Genomic DNA, 14420 nt, shown 5'->3' with positions numbered 1-14420 from the left:
AACATTTTATCATATTTTCTATTTTAATTACAGTTACAAATTCATTAGGAGTCGGAGTCGGTGCATTTTTTCCCGACTCCGACTCCAGGCACCCGAAATTGCCCGACTCCACGACTCCGACTCCACAGCCCTGCTTGCATGCTTGCTGTTTAAAGGGGAACTGAAGAGAGAGGTATATGGAGGCTGTCATGTTTATTTCCTTTTAGACAATACCAGTTGCCTGGCAGCCCTGCTGATCCTCTGCCTCTAATACTATTAGCCATAGCCCCTGAACAAGCATGCAGCAGATCAGGTGTTTCAGTGGTTCAGACTTATAAGTCTGATCTGACTAGACTAGCTGCATGCTTGTTTCTGGTTTTAATCAGATACTACTGCAGAGAAATAGACCAGCAGGGCTGCCAGGCAACTGGTATTGATTAAAAGGAAATACACATGACAGCCTCCATATACCTCTCTCTTCAGTTCCCCTTTAAGCATAGTGATTAGTGTGCATGGCACTGTACATACAAGTCCATCTCATGTCTCCTTGTGTATCCCTTGAAGTTTGTAAACACTCAATTTTTCAATAACTCTGCATTCATTTCACATGCATTCCAGGATTTCTAGCATCTCATTGACCACCTGTGTTCATATAACTCAAATGTAACAAAATGTGTGAAAAAGTGCAGCTTAACAGACACAAAGAAACACACTGTATTGCTGATGTCCACTGTTTATTCTTCACAGTCTGCAGTCACTAGAAAAAAATGATCAGGACAAATTTTACTCAAAATGAAACAGTAACTACAAACAGACATGAAAAGGAAGCTCCAGGCAGAATGACACCAGCTGTCCTGCTAGATTTATTATACCACCTATGATAAACGAATTGCAGTTTTTTTTCCCAACTAGATACAAATTGTATTCAGCATAGAATTAGGCAGATCAAAATGATCAGCAATTACATAGGATTAGTCCAAATCCAAGTTGCATGCACACAACAACCAAAGTGCATCAAGTCCAAAAAATGAGCACCTCGGTGGCCAGCTTTGCACTAGTAGGTGATGTCACTGCACACCTGGTAATGGGCATATTATACACACTTACATGTCTGCAAACAGTTATGTTTCTGGCATAACGTGAATTGTTGGAGCACATACACAGCAGCATGCGATGAGATCCCGGTGTACACGTAACCCATAGGAGCGCACATTTGCATACACAGACGCAATACACACTCGGGTGGGGATTCTCAGCCCACACTCACCCGCCGACATGCACCGGGTTCTGCTACCCCTCTCAGCATTGGTGAGACGTCTTCCGGTGTACCACACACTCCCTACATCACAGCTCACTTCAGTGACCACAATCCACTTCCACTTCAACCCCGAAGCAGACCCGACCAATCAGCAGCCACGCACCGGCGCGCCTGCATCGCATCACTTGGCCGCACCTCCTTCCAGCGCAGCGTTTGGCGGGAAGAAACGTCTGCTACTACGAGGCTTGGAGGAGGAATGCCGCTAGGGGCGCTGGTTACCAAGAACATAATTAATTGTGCTTTGAGCTATGCGACGGATCAGGTGACTGAGACGTCACTTCCACTTCCTTCAACTTGGTTACACTTACGTTTAACGAGGCTGCTCTGTTTATTTATTTTTTTTCTGATGTGGACGGCGCGGAGCTGGTGAGGAGGAGGAGGCGACGATCTATATTGGGTATGTAGGGCAGACTGTTTACATTGGATGTTCTATATGGGTCTGCAGTCACCAGCAGCGCCAGATCAGCGTGTGGACGGGGGCTCTCCCCCCACATGAGCCGTGTTGTCTGTGTCTGGCAGTAGTGCCTCATTCTGCGTTCTTTCATTTAGCGGTTTAAGTCGTCCATAGAGATGTGCAACTGAAGGATTACAAATCTGAGGGAGGGTGTGTTTTTTTTCTTTCAATCGCTTAATAAAAAAAGTAAAGTAAAACGTCATCCGTAGTTAAAACGATATTTTCGTTTTTCTTCTGCATTTTTTGTACATTTTAACCACCTATGGGTTTGTCTGAAGCACTTATTGTTTTCTGAAGATTTCACTACAGTGATTGAAACTAAAATACTATACATAGAACATACCTCCCAACTTTTTGAGATGAGACAAATGGATACTTAAGCCACGCCCATGCCACAACCCTGGCCACGCCCCACCACACCCCTAGTCACGTATACCATAAAGATTTCAAAAGAAAAATGTTGTTTTATAATTCAAACCACACTGGTCCTTTCCCTCCTGGTTAATTTTCCTTCATATTAACATTTTAAAATTAGTAATATATCATGCTGGATAGTGTAATGGTTAAGGGCTCTGCCTCTGACACAGGAGACCTGGGTTCAATTCTCGGCTCTGCCTATTCAGTAAGCCTGCACCTATTCAGTAGGAGATCTTGGGCAAGTCTCCCTAACACTGCTACTGCCTATAGAGCGCGTCCCAGTGGCTGCAGCTCTGGCGCTTTGAGTCCGCCAGGAGAAAAGCGTGATATAAATGTTCTGTGTTTGTTAAAGAACGGGAATAAAGTTTAGAGTCAATCAAACACGTTTTTAGTATATAATATATATATTTATATTAGTATATAAATATATATATTTATATAGAAAGAGTGATAAAGTCCTGAAAGAGGGACACATGAGGGGGATAGAGGGACAGAGGCACAGGGCTCACAAAAAGGGACTGTCCCTCCGAAAGAGGGACAGTTGGGAGCTATGATAGAATATATAGTTGTATAGTATTTCTACAGTCATGAATAGTCACTCAGACTTCAGGGAAGAAACTGAGTAAACGCAAGGATTGGCTGCCAGTCTACTTTCGGGGACCTAGCAGGAGACCTCATAGGGAACAGTTCTGGAATCACAGTGCCCTCTTACAGCAAAAAAGCGGTGTGATTGGGCAAATAGTGTTGGCATACTTTACTGCAACCTGTGAGAGGGTGCTGTCCACCCCATCAAGTTAGCTAAATTTCCCTATCCGGTTTCCTGCTGAGTCCCTAAAGTAGACTAGCTCCAAACATTGTTTATTGAATTATATGATGAACGGGTTATTCGGATACAGGAAAGCCAGATCTGCTGGGAATATCTGTATACAAACTTGTACACAAGCTATATGGTTTTTGGCTTAAAGGATACCACAGTCGAAAAAAAAAAGTTTGCAGCAGTGTGTGGGGGGTTAAAATTACATACCTTTAGCCTGTCCTGCCCCCTCAGTCTGCCGCCGTTAGTCTCCTATAAGTCCCGGTGCCCGGCGACTTGATTGACCCCCCCCCCACCCGGACATACTGCGCCCTGTGCGTGCAGTATGTCTTCACTTCTGGCCGGCGCATAGCGATCGGCTCAGAAGCACGTTCATTCCTCTGCCTCCTCTGCGCTGCGTGTGCGCTCCATTACACTTAGCATCACATGATTAGCATGTGACGCTAAGTGTAATGGAGCGCACACGCAGCGCAGAGGAGGCAGAGGAATGAACGTGCTTCTGAGCCGATCGCTATGCGCCGGCCAGAAGTGAAGAGGGGAGGACATACTGCGCGCACAGGTCGCAGTATGTCCGGGTGGGGGATCAATCAAGTCGCCGGGCACCGGGACTTATAGGAGACGGCGGCAGACGGAGGGGGCAGGACTGGCTAACGGTATGTAATTTTAACCCCCCACACACTGCTGCAAACTTTTTTTTCCCACTGTGGTATCCTTTAAAGAGGAATTGTCATGACTCTTTCCAACAACCTGAAGTGGGGGCAGAACACCACCAACATTCAGAAGAAATCTCAGCAGAGGTTGTTCTTCTTGCGCCAACTAAAGAGATTCGGCATGCCCAGGAAGCTGCTGGCCAGCTTCTATACTGCCACCATAGAATCCATCCTCTGCTCCTCAATCATTGTATGGTACATGGGTGCAACGGCCAGTGAAAAATACAAACTACAGAGAGTCATAACTGACGCAGAGAGGATCATCGGGTCTCCTCTTCCAATGCTTGATCTCCTCCACTCCGCTAGGATGATGAAGAGGGCCACTGTGATCTCCCGTGACCCCTCCCACCCAGGCCGACACTACTTCAAGCTCCTCCCATTGGGCCACCGCTACAGGACTATACCATGCAAAACCTCCAGACGGAAGAACACCTTCTTTCCCCCAAGCGGTTCGGCTGCTGAACTCCAACCTCTCCCCGTCAGGCCCGCCTTCTGGCATGCCCTAGCGGGGCCTTCCAGCCAATTCTCACCTATGCCCGCCCTGGTTCTAACTGCCCTGGGCAGTATTGGGGCCACCATCATCATTATCATTATTACTACTACTACTATTATTGTCATGACTATTATTAGTATTGGACTGTTCCTGCATGACAGGAAGAACACTAACTGATGACCAGGGGCTGTTACTAACGAGAGTCAGACCTATACCATTACTGTAATTCCAACTGTTTGTGTTGTAAGTCTTGTCTTCCTATACTATGCTTATGCCATGTGTACCACAAATAATTCCGAGTAAAGCTCAGCTGTACTTGGCGAAATAAAACTGATTCTGATTCTGAATTGTCGCGACAATCTTAAAATTTAAAACGCATACAAATAAGTACTTTTCTTCCAGAGTAAAATAACCCATACATTACTTTTCTCCTATGGTGCTGTCACTTAAAGTAAGTAGAAGAAATCTGACATTACCGACAGGTTTTAGGTTTGTCCATGGGTTAGTCTTGATGGGGGATTCTTAGCATGGCCTTTATTCTTTATAAAGACATTGGGTATGAGTCACCAAGCTTTTACACCTGTTTTCCTCTTTTTGCTTTATCTGTTACATTTTAAGCTCTCAAAGAGCAGACATATAATATAATTAAGGTAAGGAAAGTAATATTGAAATGGAGTTAATCAGGAACGACTTACTTTGAGTGATTTATATTTTATTTTTATTTTTTTTGCTTGTAAATGTGCTGAAAGGTTATTATGATAAATAAGTCAAGTATGAGAAGCCTTGCGAATAGAGCCCATTCCCTGAAAAAGATTTATACATTGTTGCTGGCCACTCTCACTGTACACTTCTTTGGCAGTTGGACGGAGCAACTGCCATTCACTAAGTGCTTTTAAAAATGAAGAAAACCCTGAGAACCCCCCCCTCATGAGAAGATGGGCTAATCCAAAATCTGTCTGTAATGTCAGATTTTTACTACCTACTGTAAGTGAAAGCAACATAGGAGAAAAGTAATTTATGGCTCTTTTTACTCTGGAAGAAACATACTTTTTATTTGTAAATGTTTACATGTATTTTGAATTTTAAGATTTTCATGACAAAGGTCCTTTTTAAGTGTTAAGTGTTGAATCATCTTGGTCAAGTGCAGGTTGAGGGCATTCTTTTTCTTACTTATCCTAATGCTAGGTACACACAATAAGACTTTCTGGCGGATTTACTGTCAGATCGATTATTTCCAACATTTCCGATCGATTTCCGATGGGAGTGAATGGAAAACAGTTGGAAATCAGATCAGACATGTTGGAAGTAATCGATCTGACAGTAAATCTCAGTGTGTACCTAGCATAAGCCATTGTGCACCCTGCACTGTAGCAACAGTGTGCATTGCTAGTGTTTAGGCTAGCGACATGTCTGTACAGAATTCTGCCCCAAAATGGCGTCCAAGGGACTCAAGTTCCAATCTCTAAGCGCAACAGTACTTGTGCTTATGCATGTACCTTTAACCACTTAAAGAGAACCTGAACTGAAAATAAAAAGTCAAAATAACCATACACAGGTCATACTTATCTCCCATGTAGTCTACTCATCAATCTCTTTCTCCTATCCTGCAACCCATTTGTTTACTGTGATCAATGGAATTCTCCATCCTCCATTTTAAAAATGGCCATTACCCCCTAACAGCTTCCTGGTCAGCACACTGTTAAACTGTAATATCACCCACTTGAGCCATAGGGAAACATGGACATTACCTTGCTCATTCAGTTGTAACTGACAGCTGCTGATATATAACTGACAGCAACTGGTATATTTCAGTTCTATTATTTCAGTTCTGACAAAATATTGTCAGAACTGGAAGGGATCCTGTAACGATTGTGGAACTTTCTCCGTGATCAGCGCACAACGCGTGCGCTGACACAGCGGAAATCCTCCACAAGCGTATATTTGCAGGCACCCAGCAAAAGGTGCTACGCACCTGTAGAGGGAAATTCCTGTCGGCAGATGGCGCTGGGGAGTGCAGAGGAACCAATCCTCTGTACCTCCACAAGTGCCAGACAGGAATTGTACGAAGCGCAGAACGCAATCGCAAGAGAGGCGATTGCGAATGAGATTGAGCAAAGGGACAGGTTGTATGTGTGTGCGCCAATCCAGTCGCCACCCCGCGACCGCGCACACACAACAGCAGATATGAAATAGGAACGCGATCGCGAGAGGTGCGATCGCCAGACGTGACACAAGGCAGATCAGAATAGAATACGAGGGTAGCAAAGGCACAGCAAATACAATAAGGAGATACGGAAAATAACAAATGCTAGCTAACCGCGAACACCGCACTCATTCGCAACAGTGCACGCGGTTATGCGCGATCTCCACGTGATAAGCACAATAGAGACAAGCACGCCTAACTAACCATTAACAGACAAACATGAAACAGAGGACGCGAGCGCTTGCTTAACGGTTACCTCACCGAGCCTGCAGCAAGCGTAGCGGACAAGACAGACACACGAAAACAGGGACAAACGAGAGATAGGATCCACCGCACTAGCGAAAAGTGGCTAGCGTGATCCAGGTACAGAGTAGCAGAACAGAAGGATCCCCAGCGCTAGCGAAAAGTAGCTAGCGCGATCCCAGGAAACAGAACAGAAGGATCCCCAGCGCTAGCGAAAAGTAGCTAGCGCGATCCCAGGAAACAGAACAGAAGAGATAGCTGGTAGCAACCGCTGCACCAGCTATACTCCAAGAACAGAGATCAGAACCATTTCCTGTCGACCACCATAGGGGCAGGACAATGGCAACAGGCAAGACAAGACAGAACAGGCAATACAGATAATACAACCTGACTGGGCTAGAAGGGGAGCCTAAAGCAACCCCCAGGAATTAACTATACTAGATAGCAATGGCTGACACTCCAGCAGTGTCCATCAGGAACAGACCATGGAAAGGAAATGACCAGCCAAGCATTGTGGGAAAGACATAGTACTTATAGTACACGCCTCCAATGAATGTGGCCAGGCAATTTGCATGACAACATATGCAAATTCCTCTGCAAGCACAAGCTGCAAAACTGACAGAAGCTTCTTTCCAGAGTCCTGCAGCATGCAAACCTACACAATGGTCAAAGGGCTGCCTGCCTGCACAGGCAGCTGAGCAAATCATCACAGATCCCTGAAGGAAGAAAATAGTGAGCTTCTGAGAGTAACTGATTACTCTGGTTAGTATATAATATAATACTGAGAGGTTAGTATATAATATACATTTGCAGCTACGACATGTGTTTATTTTAAATAATTTTCCTCGCTTCAGGTTCCCTTTAACCACTTCACCACTGAGGGGTTTTACCCCCTGAGCACCAGAGCAATTTTCACCTTTCAGCGCTCCTTCCTTTCATTCGTCTATAACTTTATCATTACTTATCGCAATGAAATGAACTATATCTTGTTTTTCCCGCCACCAATTAGGCTTTCTTTAGGTGGGACATTATGCCAAGAATTATTTTTTTCTAAATGTGTTTTAATGGGAAAATAGGAAAAATGTGGGGAAAAAAATAATTATTTTTCAGTTTTGGGCCATTATAGTTTTTAAATAATGCATGCTACTGTAATTGAAACCCACGAAATTTATTTGCCCTTTTGTCCCGGTTATAAAACCATTTAAATTATGTCCCTATCACAATGTTTGGCGCCAATATTTTATTTGGAAATAAAGGTGCATTTTTTTCAGTTTTGCGTCCATCCCTAATTACAAGCCCATAGTTTATAAAGTAACAGTGTTATACCCTCTTGACATAAATATTTAAAAAGTTCAGTCCCTAAGGTAACTATTTATGTATTTTTTTTAATTGTAAATTTTTGAATTTTTTTTTAATTACAAAAAAAAAAAAAATGGGGAGTGTGGGAGGTAATGAGTTAATTTTTTGTGTGTAAAAGTCATTTATTTGTATGTGAAAAATGTGTAGGGTGCAGTTTACTATTTGGCCACAAGATGGCCACAGTAACTTTTTGTTTTAATGCGAGCTCCAAGCTTCCTTCCGGAAGCTTGGAGGAAGTATAATGAGCATGGACACGTGAGTTTTTTCTCACAATGATCGCGCTGCCCATAGGAGAGCAGCTGATCATTGCGGGGCTTAGATCAACGAACGGGAATGGATTTTCCCGTTCATTGATCTCCGGGCGAGCGGGCGGCGGCGTGTTTACTAGCGGCGGGCAGCGTGTTTACGAGCGGGAGCGCGGACAGCGTCGGGAACGCGGAAAGTACGGATTTCTCCGTCCCTGGGGGTTAAAGGATGGAAAAAGGGACGGAGAAATCCGTACGGGCGGGGGTAAAGTGGTTAAGGACCGCAGGTATTTTGAATGATCTGTGCTGGGTGGGCTCTTCAGCCCCAGCACAGATCGTGTGGCAGGCAGGGGGATCAGACTCCCCCCCCCCCCCCCCCCCTTTTTTTCCCCCCACTAGGGGGATGTCCTGCGGGGGGGGGGTCTGATCGCCGCCGCTCACTTTCGCCTAGCAGGGGGGCTCCTCAAAGCCCCCCTCCGCAGCGCTATTCCCCCCCTCCCTCACTTTCCCTCTCTCTCCTGCCCAAGATAGGCGGTACAGGACAGCGATCCGTCCTGTACCGCCTCTGATAGGCTTCAGCCTATCAGATGCCTGCGATCCCCCGCCAATCTGAGGCCGGGGATCACCGATCTCCTTTATGGCGCTGCTGTGGCAGCAGCGCCGTGCGATGTAAACACCAGGGATTTTCTTCCCCGGGTGTTTACATTTCGCCTGCGAGCCGCGATCGGAGGCTCGCAGGCTGTTCACGGAGACTCCCTCAGTGAACTGACAGGAAACACCACTGCGACCAGCCGCCGCCTATCGGCGTTTGCTGGTCGTTAAGTAGCCAGGCTGGAGTTTGTCTAGTTGAGGGGACCCATGGCCGCTTCCAGCTTGCAACAATCTGGTCATGACCACTAGGAGACACAGTGTAAAACACTATCCTCATCACTGTTAACGGAGGTGGCAGCAGAAGCAAACACAATGATTCAAGTGGGTCCTGGTGTGCAATTTTAGCTTTAGTGTTTTCCTCATGGCTTCTTTATTTCTTACTAATTAGTGCATGCAACCGGATTGCCTACAAGCAGTAAGCGCCCCCTGGCCTACGAGGTTTACCGCTGGGTCCCCTCAGCTATAACGGCGCCGCCAGCCTTACCTGATTGTTCAAAGGCAATCCAACTAAAGCCTTTCCTGATGTAATTTCTTTAAAGGGATACTGTAGGGGGGTCGGGGGAAAATGAGTTGAACTTACCCGGGGCTTCTAACGGTCCCCCGCAGACATCCTGTGTTGGCGCAGCCACTCACCGATGCTCCGGCCCCGCCTCCAATTCACTTCTGGAATTTCTGACTTTAAAGTCAGAAAACCACTGCGCCTGCGTTGCCGTGTCCTCGATCCCACTGATGTCATCAAGAGCGCACAGCGCAGGCCCAGTATGGTCTGTGTCTGCGCAGTACACTCCTGGTGACATCAGCGGGAGCGAGGACACGGGCGTGCAGGCGCAGTGGTTTTCTGACTTTAAAGTCAGAAATTCCAGAAGTGAACTGGAGGCGGGGCCTGAGCATCGGTGAGTGGCTGCGCCAACACAGGATGTCTGCGGGGGACCATTAGAAGCCCCGGGTAAGTTCAACTCATTTTCCCCCGACCCCCCCCCTACAGTATCCCTTTAACCCCCATCTTATTTAGCACTTATAAGTATATAAAGACACATTTTCAGTGCCTAAAATTATAGTTACAGGTGAAAATCCAGCATTGGTACAGGTGTCCCACAATGGTATCTCTTCACTAAACTGAATGACTTTTTTTATCACTTTATTGATAAAAATAACCTTTCAGCACATTTACAAGCAAAATAATCACTCAAAGTTGTTCCTGAGCCAGACTAAAAAATTGTTTGAACTGCAGGAATGTTTATATATACAAGGCGGGCCAGACGGGTGAAAGAGGCGTGTTTGCGCTACCGCTCTGATAGTCTTTGAGACAGGGATAGCTGACCAATCCAAGCAGGCTTTGTATACAACAACCAGCCAATTGTGATTGGCTGGTTGTTGTATACTGGGTACCACATACAGCACAGCACCAGTATCTGTACCTGTTTATACAGTATAGCACCAGTACATACAGAACAGTATACAAATGTCCAACAGTCAAGAGGAGTAGTCTTTTTTTATATGGCAAGTATTTCCCAAAATGTATATTTTAACTGGAAAAGTTGGAAGAGGTCTTGTACGCCCAGTCGTATTATACCAGGGCTGTGGAGTTGGTACAAAAATACTCCGACTCCACAGGTTAGGATTTCACCGACTCAGACTCGGACTCCTTGACTCCGACTTCTCTAATTTGCATATTACAATCTTGTTGATAGAAATTAGGTAACAGGAAATGCATCTCTTAACTGCCAACTCTTAGGAATTTTAAAAGACAAGTGAAGTGAGAGGGATATGGAGGCTGCCATATTTATTCTATTTAAACAATACCAGTTACCTGGATATCCGGCGGATCTTCTGCCTCTAATACTTTTAGTCATAGACTAAAACTAATCCTTGGTAAGAATACTTGTAGAAGGTACACACAGGAACAAAGAACATCTATCAGGCCCTAGGCAATGTAACTGTGGGTACATGTAAGAGTGATGTGCAGGGGAATGAGGGGATTCCTCCTCTATTACACATTCTTCAGGTACAATCTGAATCAGGTTTATGGGTGATCGACCACACCTCTGTGTTCAATGTGCACATTCTCAGTGGATTCCCTGCAGCTCTGTAGGTAGTGCATATGTATAGTACTACTGTGTAACAAAGTAAACCTGAGACAGATGAAAGTTTTATACATACTTGGGGCTTCCTCCAGCCCCCTTCAGGCTAATCAGTTCTTCGCTGTCCTCCTCCACCACCTGGATCTTCTGCTATGGGTCCAGATACTTGAGCCAGTTCAGTTAGAGCTTAAATTTATTAGCAGTTGGTGCATTTTTTTTCTCGAAAATACGGTACTTTAAAAGTAAAAATTAGGTTAATCCAATACAGGCAGCAGCCACATTCACTGAATTACAGAATTGTATGCTTTAGGAGCCTAATTTAACCTAAAGTTAACAATTTCTGCCTGGTGTAGATGCATTTAATATGCATTATTGAATTTAGGAGCCAGCGCTGACAAAAGTTAGGGTACCCATACATAACTAGATTGGCCAACATGATTGGGCTGAGGCTGTATGGACTCATAGTTGGCCTGCAGGCTAATGTCATGTTCTACTGCAATGGGGGGCTGACAGAGCATCCAAGGTGTGATGTCTTGCAGCGGGCAGAGTGAGTGGGGAGGAAGATGCTATTGTCTGCTTTTCAAATGAATTGATCCACCTGGTGGATAGCTGGCTGGGCAGCCCTCAGAAGTTACTTGCTGCTGTACACAAGCTGGATTATCGGCAGAGGTGGTCATTATTGGTCGCTCCAGCTAAGTTTTTAATCTAGTGTGTGTATGGGTCAGCTCAGCGGATCGTTCAGAAACAGCCTTATCATTCCGCCGACAGTGCGTACACACATGCGACTGTCGGCTGAACGTCCACCCAGCGGGAGGGGACCCGTCGTTGCCAGCTGTAGTGCGTGTGTACGCACCTGTACTCTTTAAGCATGCCTTAATTGATGTGATGTGGGACATGGGGCCTGTTTCGCTAATCAGCAGTAAATTGCCATGCGGGGACAGCGCACAGCAATATTGTTGGTACTACCGCAGGCAGTATACTGCAGGTTAAGCTATGGTACTCCAGTAAAGAGAGCATTATTACGATAACTTGCATATTACTGTAGCAAGGCTCGCCTTATTCGAGTACAGCGGGTCACCCTAATGGCATAATTAGCGGTACACTGCCTGCGGTAGTACTGGTGGTGTTGTCGTGCACAGGAATATTACTGCTGGTTGGAGCATCAGGCACATGATAGCATAAACATGGGTACATATAACACTCAGCCCATTAAGAACCTGTTCATATCCACTTTTTATTTTTATGTTCTAAGTTAATGCTCCATATTCATGCTAGACCATTGTCATTCAAAAGAAAGGATGTGTTGCCAAGTATCATCAGTAAAGGTAGCCATACACTGGTCGATTTGCCACCAGATTCGACCAACAGATAGATCCCTCTCTGATCGAATCTGATCAGAGAGGGATTGTATGTCTGCCTTTACTGCAAACAGATTGTGAATCAATTTCAGCCTGAAACCGATTCACCATCTACTGAGCTGCTGCTGTCGCCTGTCCTACCCCCCCCCCCCCCCCAGCCCCATTACCTGAAGCCTGGTCCCGGGCATCTTCTCCGCATCACGGCATCCGCGTATAACTTTCTGTCACTCCAGTGACAGCGGAAGTTCAAATAGAGCGCCCTCTATTTGTACTTCCGCTGTCACTGCAGTGACACAGGAAGTTATGCACGAATGCCGGATGCGGAAGGTGATGCGGAGAAGATGCCAGCCGGGAGGTGATGCGGAGAAGATGCCGGAAGCCAGCTTCAGGTAATGTATACCTGCGTCGATAGTACGCCGCTAGCGATGCGCTCCCTACCCACGGGCGATCGACGGTAATTTCCCGCATGGAGCGATCGACGGGACCGATCTATTTTGGGATGTAATAAATCGAAATTTAGCGTTTAACATGAACGATGTGACAGCAGATTCGATCCCAGTGATCGAATCTGCTGTCGATCGGCGTGAAATCGGCCTAGTGTATGGCCAGCTAAAAAAGGCACAACAATCTGAAAAGACACTGATAGGCCACAATTGTCATCAATGTAGACTAGTCCATCCCGGTGGATCCGTTCAGATGATAATCTGTTAGACTGTTAAAAACGTATAAATCTGATGATGATGATAATAAACCATTGCTCCATTCAAAACCCTTGTATGTGGCTAGCTACATACTTCTAGATCCTCAGTTTTGAGTTTCCACTAATAATCCGATTGGCAAGAACGCTATTGTACCGTCAATGATTTCAGACGTGTGTTGCGCGTGTCCGTGTCTGGGATCATTAATTTGCTAATGATGGCCTAGAGTGTGAGTGTAGCTTAAAGTGAACTGAACATCTATCATTAAATTAATATTTTTTTTAATGACTCTCCCCATAAGGAAGGTTTGCTATAGTGTGATAGGATGGGATGAGATGAGAAGTAGTGACGGTCATCTCTAGGAGAAGCATGTGATCAGTTTGGTCAGGTGATAGAGCTGTAAATCTAGGTACACACCATACAATTTTCTGTTAAATTTACCTGCCAGATAGATTTTTTTTTTTCCCAACATGTTGGAAAAAAAATCGAACAGAAAATTGTATAGTGTCTCTCTTATGCCTAGTACACACCATACAATTTTTTGTAAGATTTACCTGCCAGATAGATGATATCCAACATGTTGGAAATTATCTAACCATCTATCTGCCTAGCAATTAAGCATTGTTCTACTCAGCAGGAGATAACCAGAAGACCATGCACCAGAGATAATGACCAGTCTCTACCAGTACTTTACAGAAAATAATCTAATTACAGGAAATGTAACAGAAAACTGTATGGTGTGTACTGGTCATGATCATGTGCTAAAGCAGGATGATCTCAGCAAATCAGAGTTTTTCAAATCTATCACCTGATCACACAAATCACAGGCTTCTCCACAAGTTCTCCTAGACATGAGCATCACTAAAGACAAGCATTACTTGCCTACGGGGGCTGCTCCTGTGGTCTCTTGTCTGTATAGGAGCTTCCATTTCTCTAGATGGTTGATCCCACAATGGCAAGAAAAAGCAGACATCAACTATGGAAAAAGAATGCATTGTGGATATGTACTGTGGTAAGCATGTTTGTAACTTTAAAATGCAGAAAATGGGCTCATTTCACAGAGAGTGTGTGAAGTATTAGAAATTATAACAGCTTTTCGCCTTCAGCACCTAAACTAAGTTGCCCTGTGCCACACTTGACAAAGTGGTCTCTAAAGGGGCCCATACACTCAGCTGATTTTCTGGCCGACCGATCGATCAAAATCGATTGATCGATTGCAAATCGGTTGGCCAATCGACCGATCGACGGCCGATTTCGATGGATTTCCATCGAACTGGCAGGGTGGAAAATCTAGGTCGATCTGATGAGATTGCTTATCATTTTGCATTGGCCCTAATGGAAATCTGATGGCAAAAAAATGCCATCAGATCAAATTTCAATAGATTTCAAACTGAAAT

The 14420-nt window shown here is 45.1% G+C and overlaps 2 protein-coding genes across 11 annotated transcripts in view; one reads left to right on the top strand and one right to left on the bottom strand.

Moving 5' to 3' along the window:
- Positions 1–1482, bottom strand: part of CASP8AP2 (caspase 8 associated protein 2) — an 85499-nt gene extending 84017 nt beyond the window's left edge. For all 3 annotated transcript variants that reach the window (XM_068231148.1, XM_068231149.1, XM_068231150.1), the window contains exon 1: positions 1247–1482. The gene's annotated coding sequence lies outside the window, so the exon portion shown is untranslated. The remainder of the gene's footprint in view (positions 1–1246) is intronic.
- A 35-nt stretch (positions 1483–1517) lies between these two features.
- Positions 1518–14420, top strand: part of LOC137503738 (cyclin-dependent kinase 11B) — a 95792-nt gene continuing 82889 nt past the window's right edge. For 3 of the 8 annotated variants that reach the window (XM_068231153.1, XM_068231157.1, XM_068231155.1), the window contains exon 1: positions 1522–1694. The gene's annotated coding sequence lies outside the window, so the exon portion shown is untranslated. Of the gene's footprint in view, positions 1695–14420 lie in introns of all 8 variants that reach the window. The other 5 variants (XM_068231159.1, XM_068231158.1, XM_068231156.1 and 2 more) reach the window with 3 other exon arrangements.

The sequence above is a fragment of the Hyperolius riggenbachi genome, chromosome 4 (genome assembly GCF_040937935.1).
Source record: "Hyperolius riggenbachi isolate aHypRig1 chromosome 4, aHypRig1.pri, whole genome shotgun sequence".
Classification (NCBI taxonomy): Eukaryota; Metazoa; Chordata; class Amphibia; order Anura; family Hyperoliidae; genus Hyperolius; species Hyperolius riggenbachi.
This window is presented reverse-complemented; position numbering and strand designations above follow the sequence as displayed.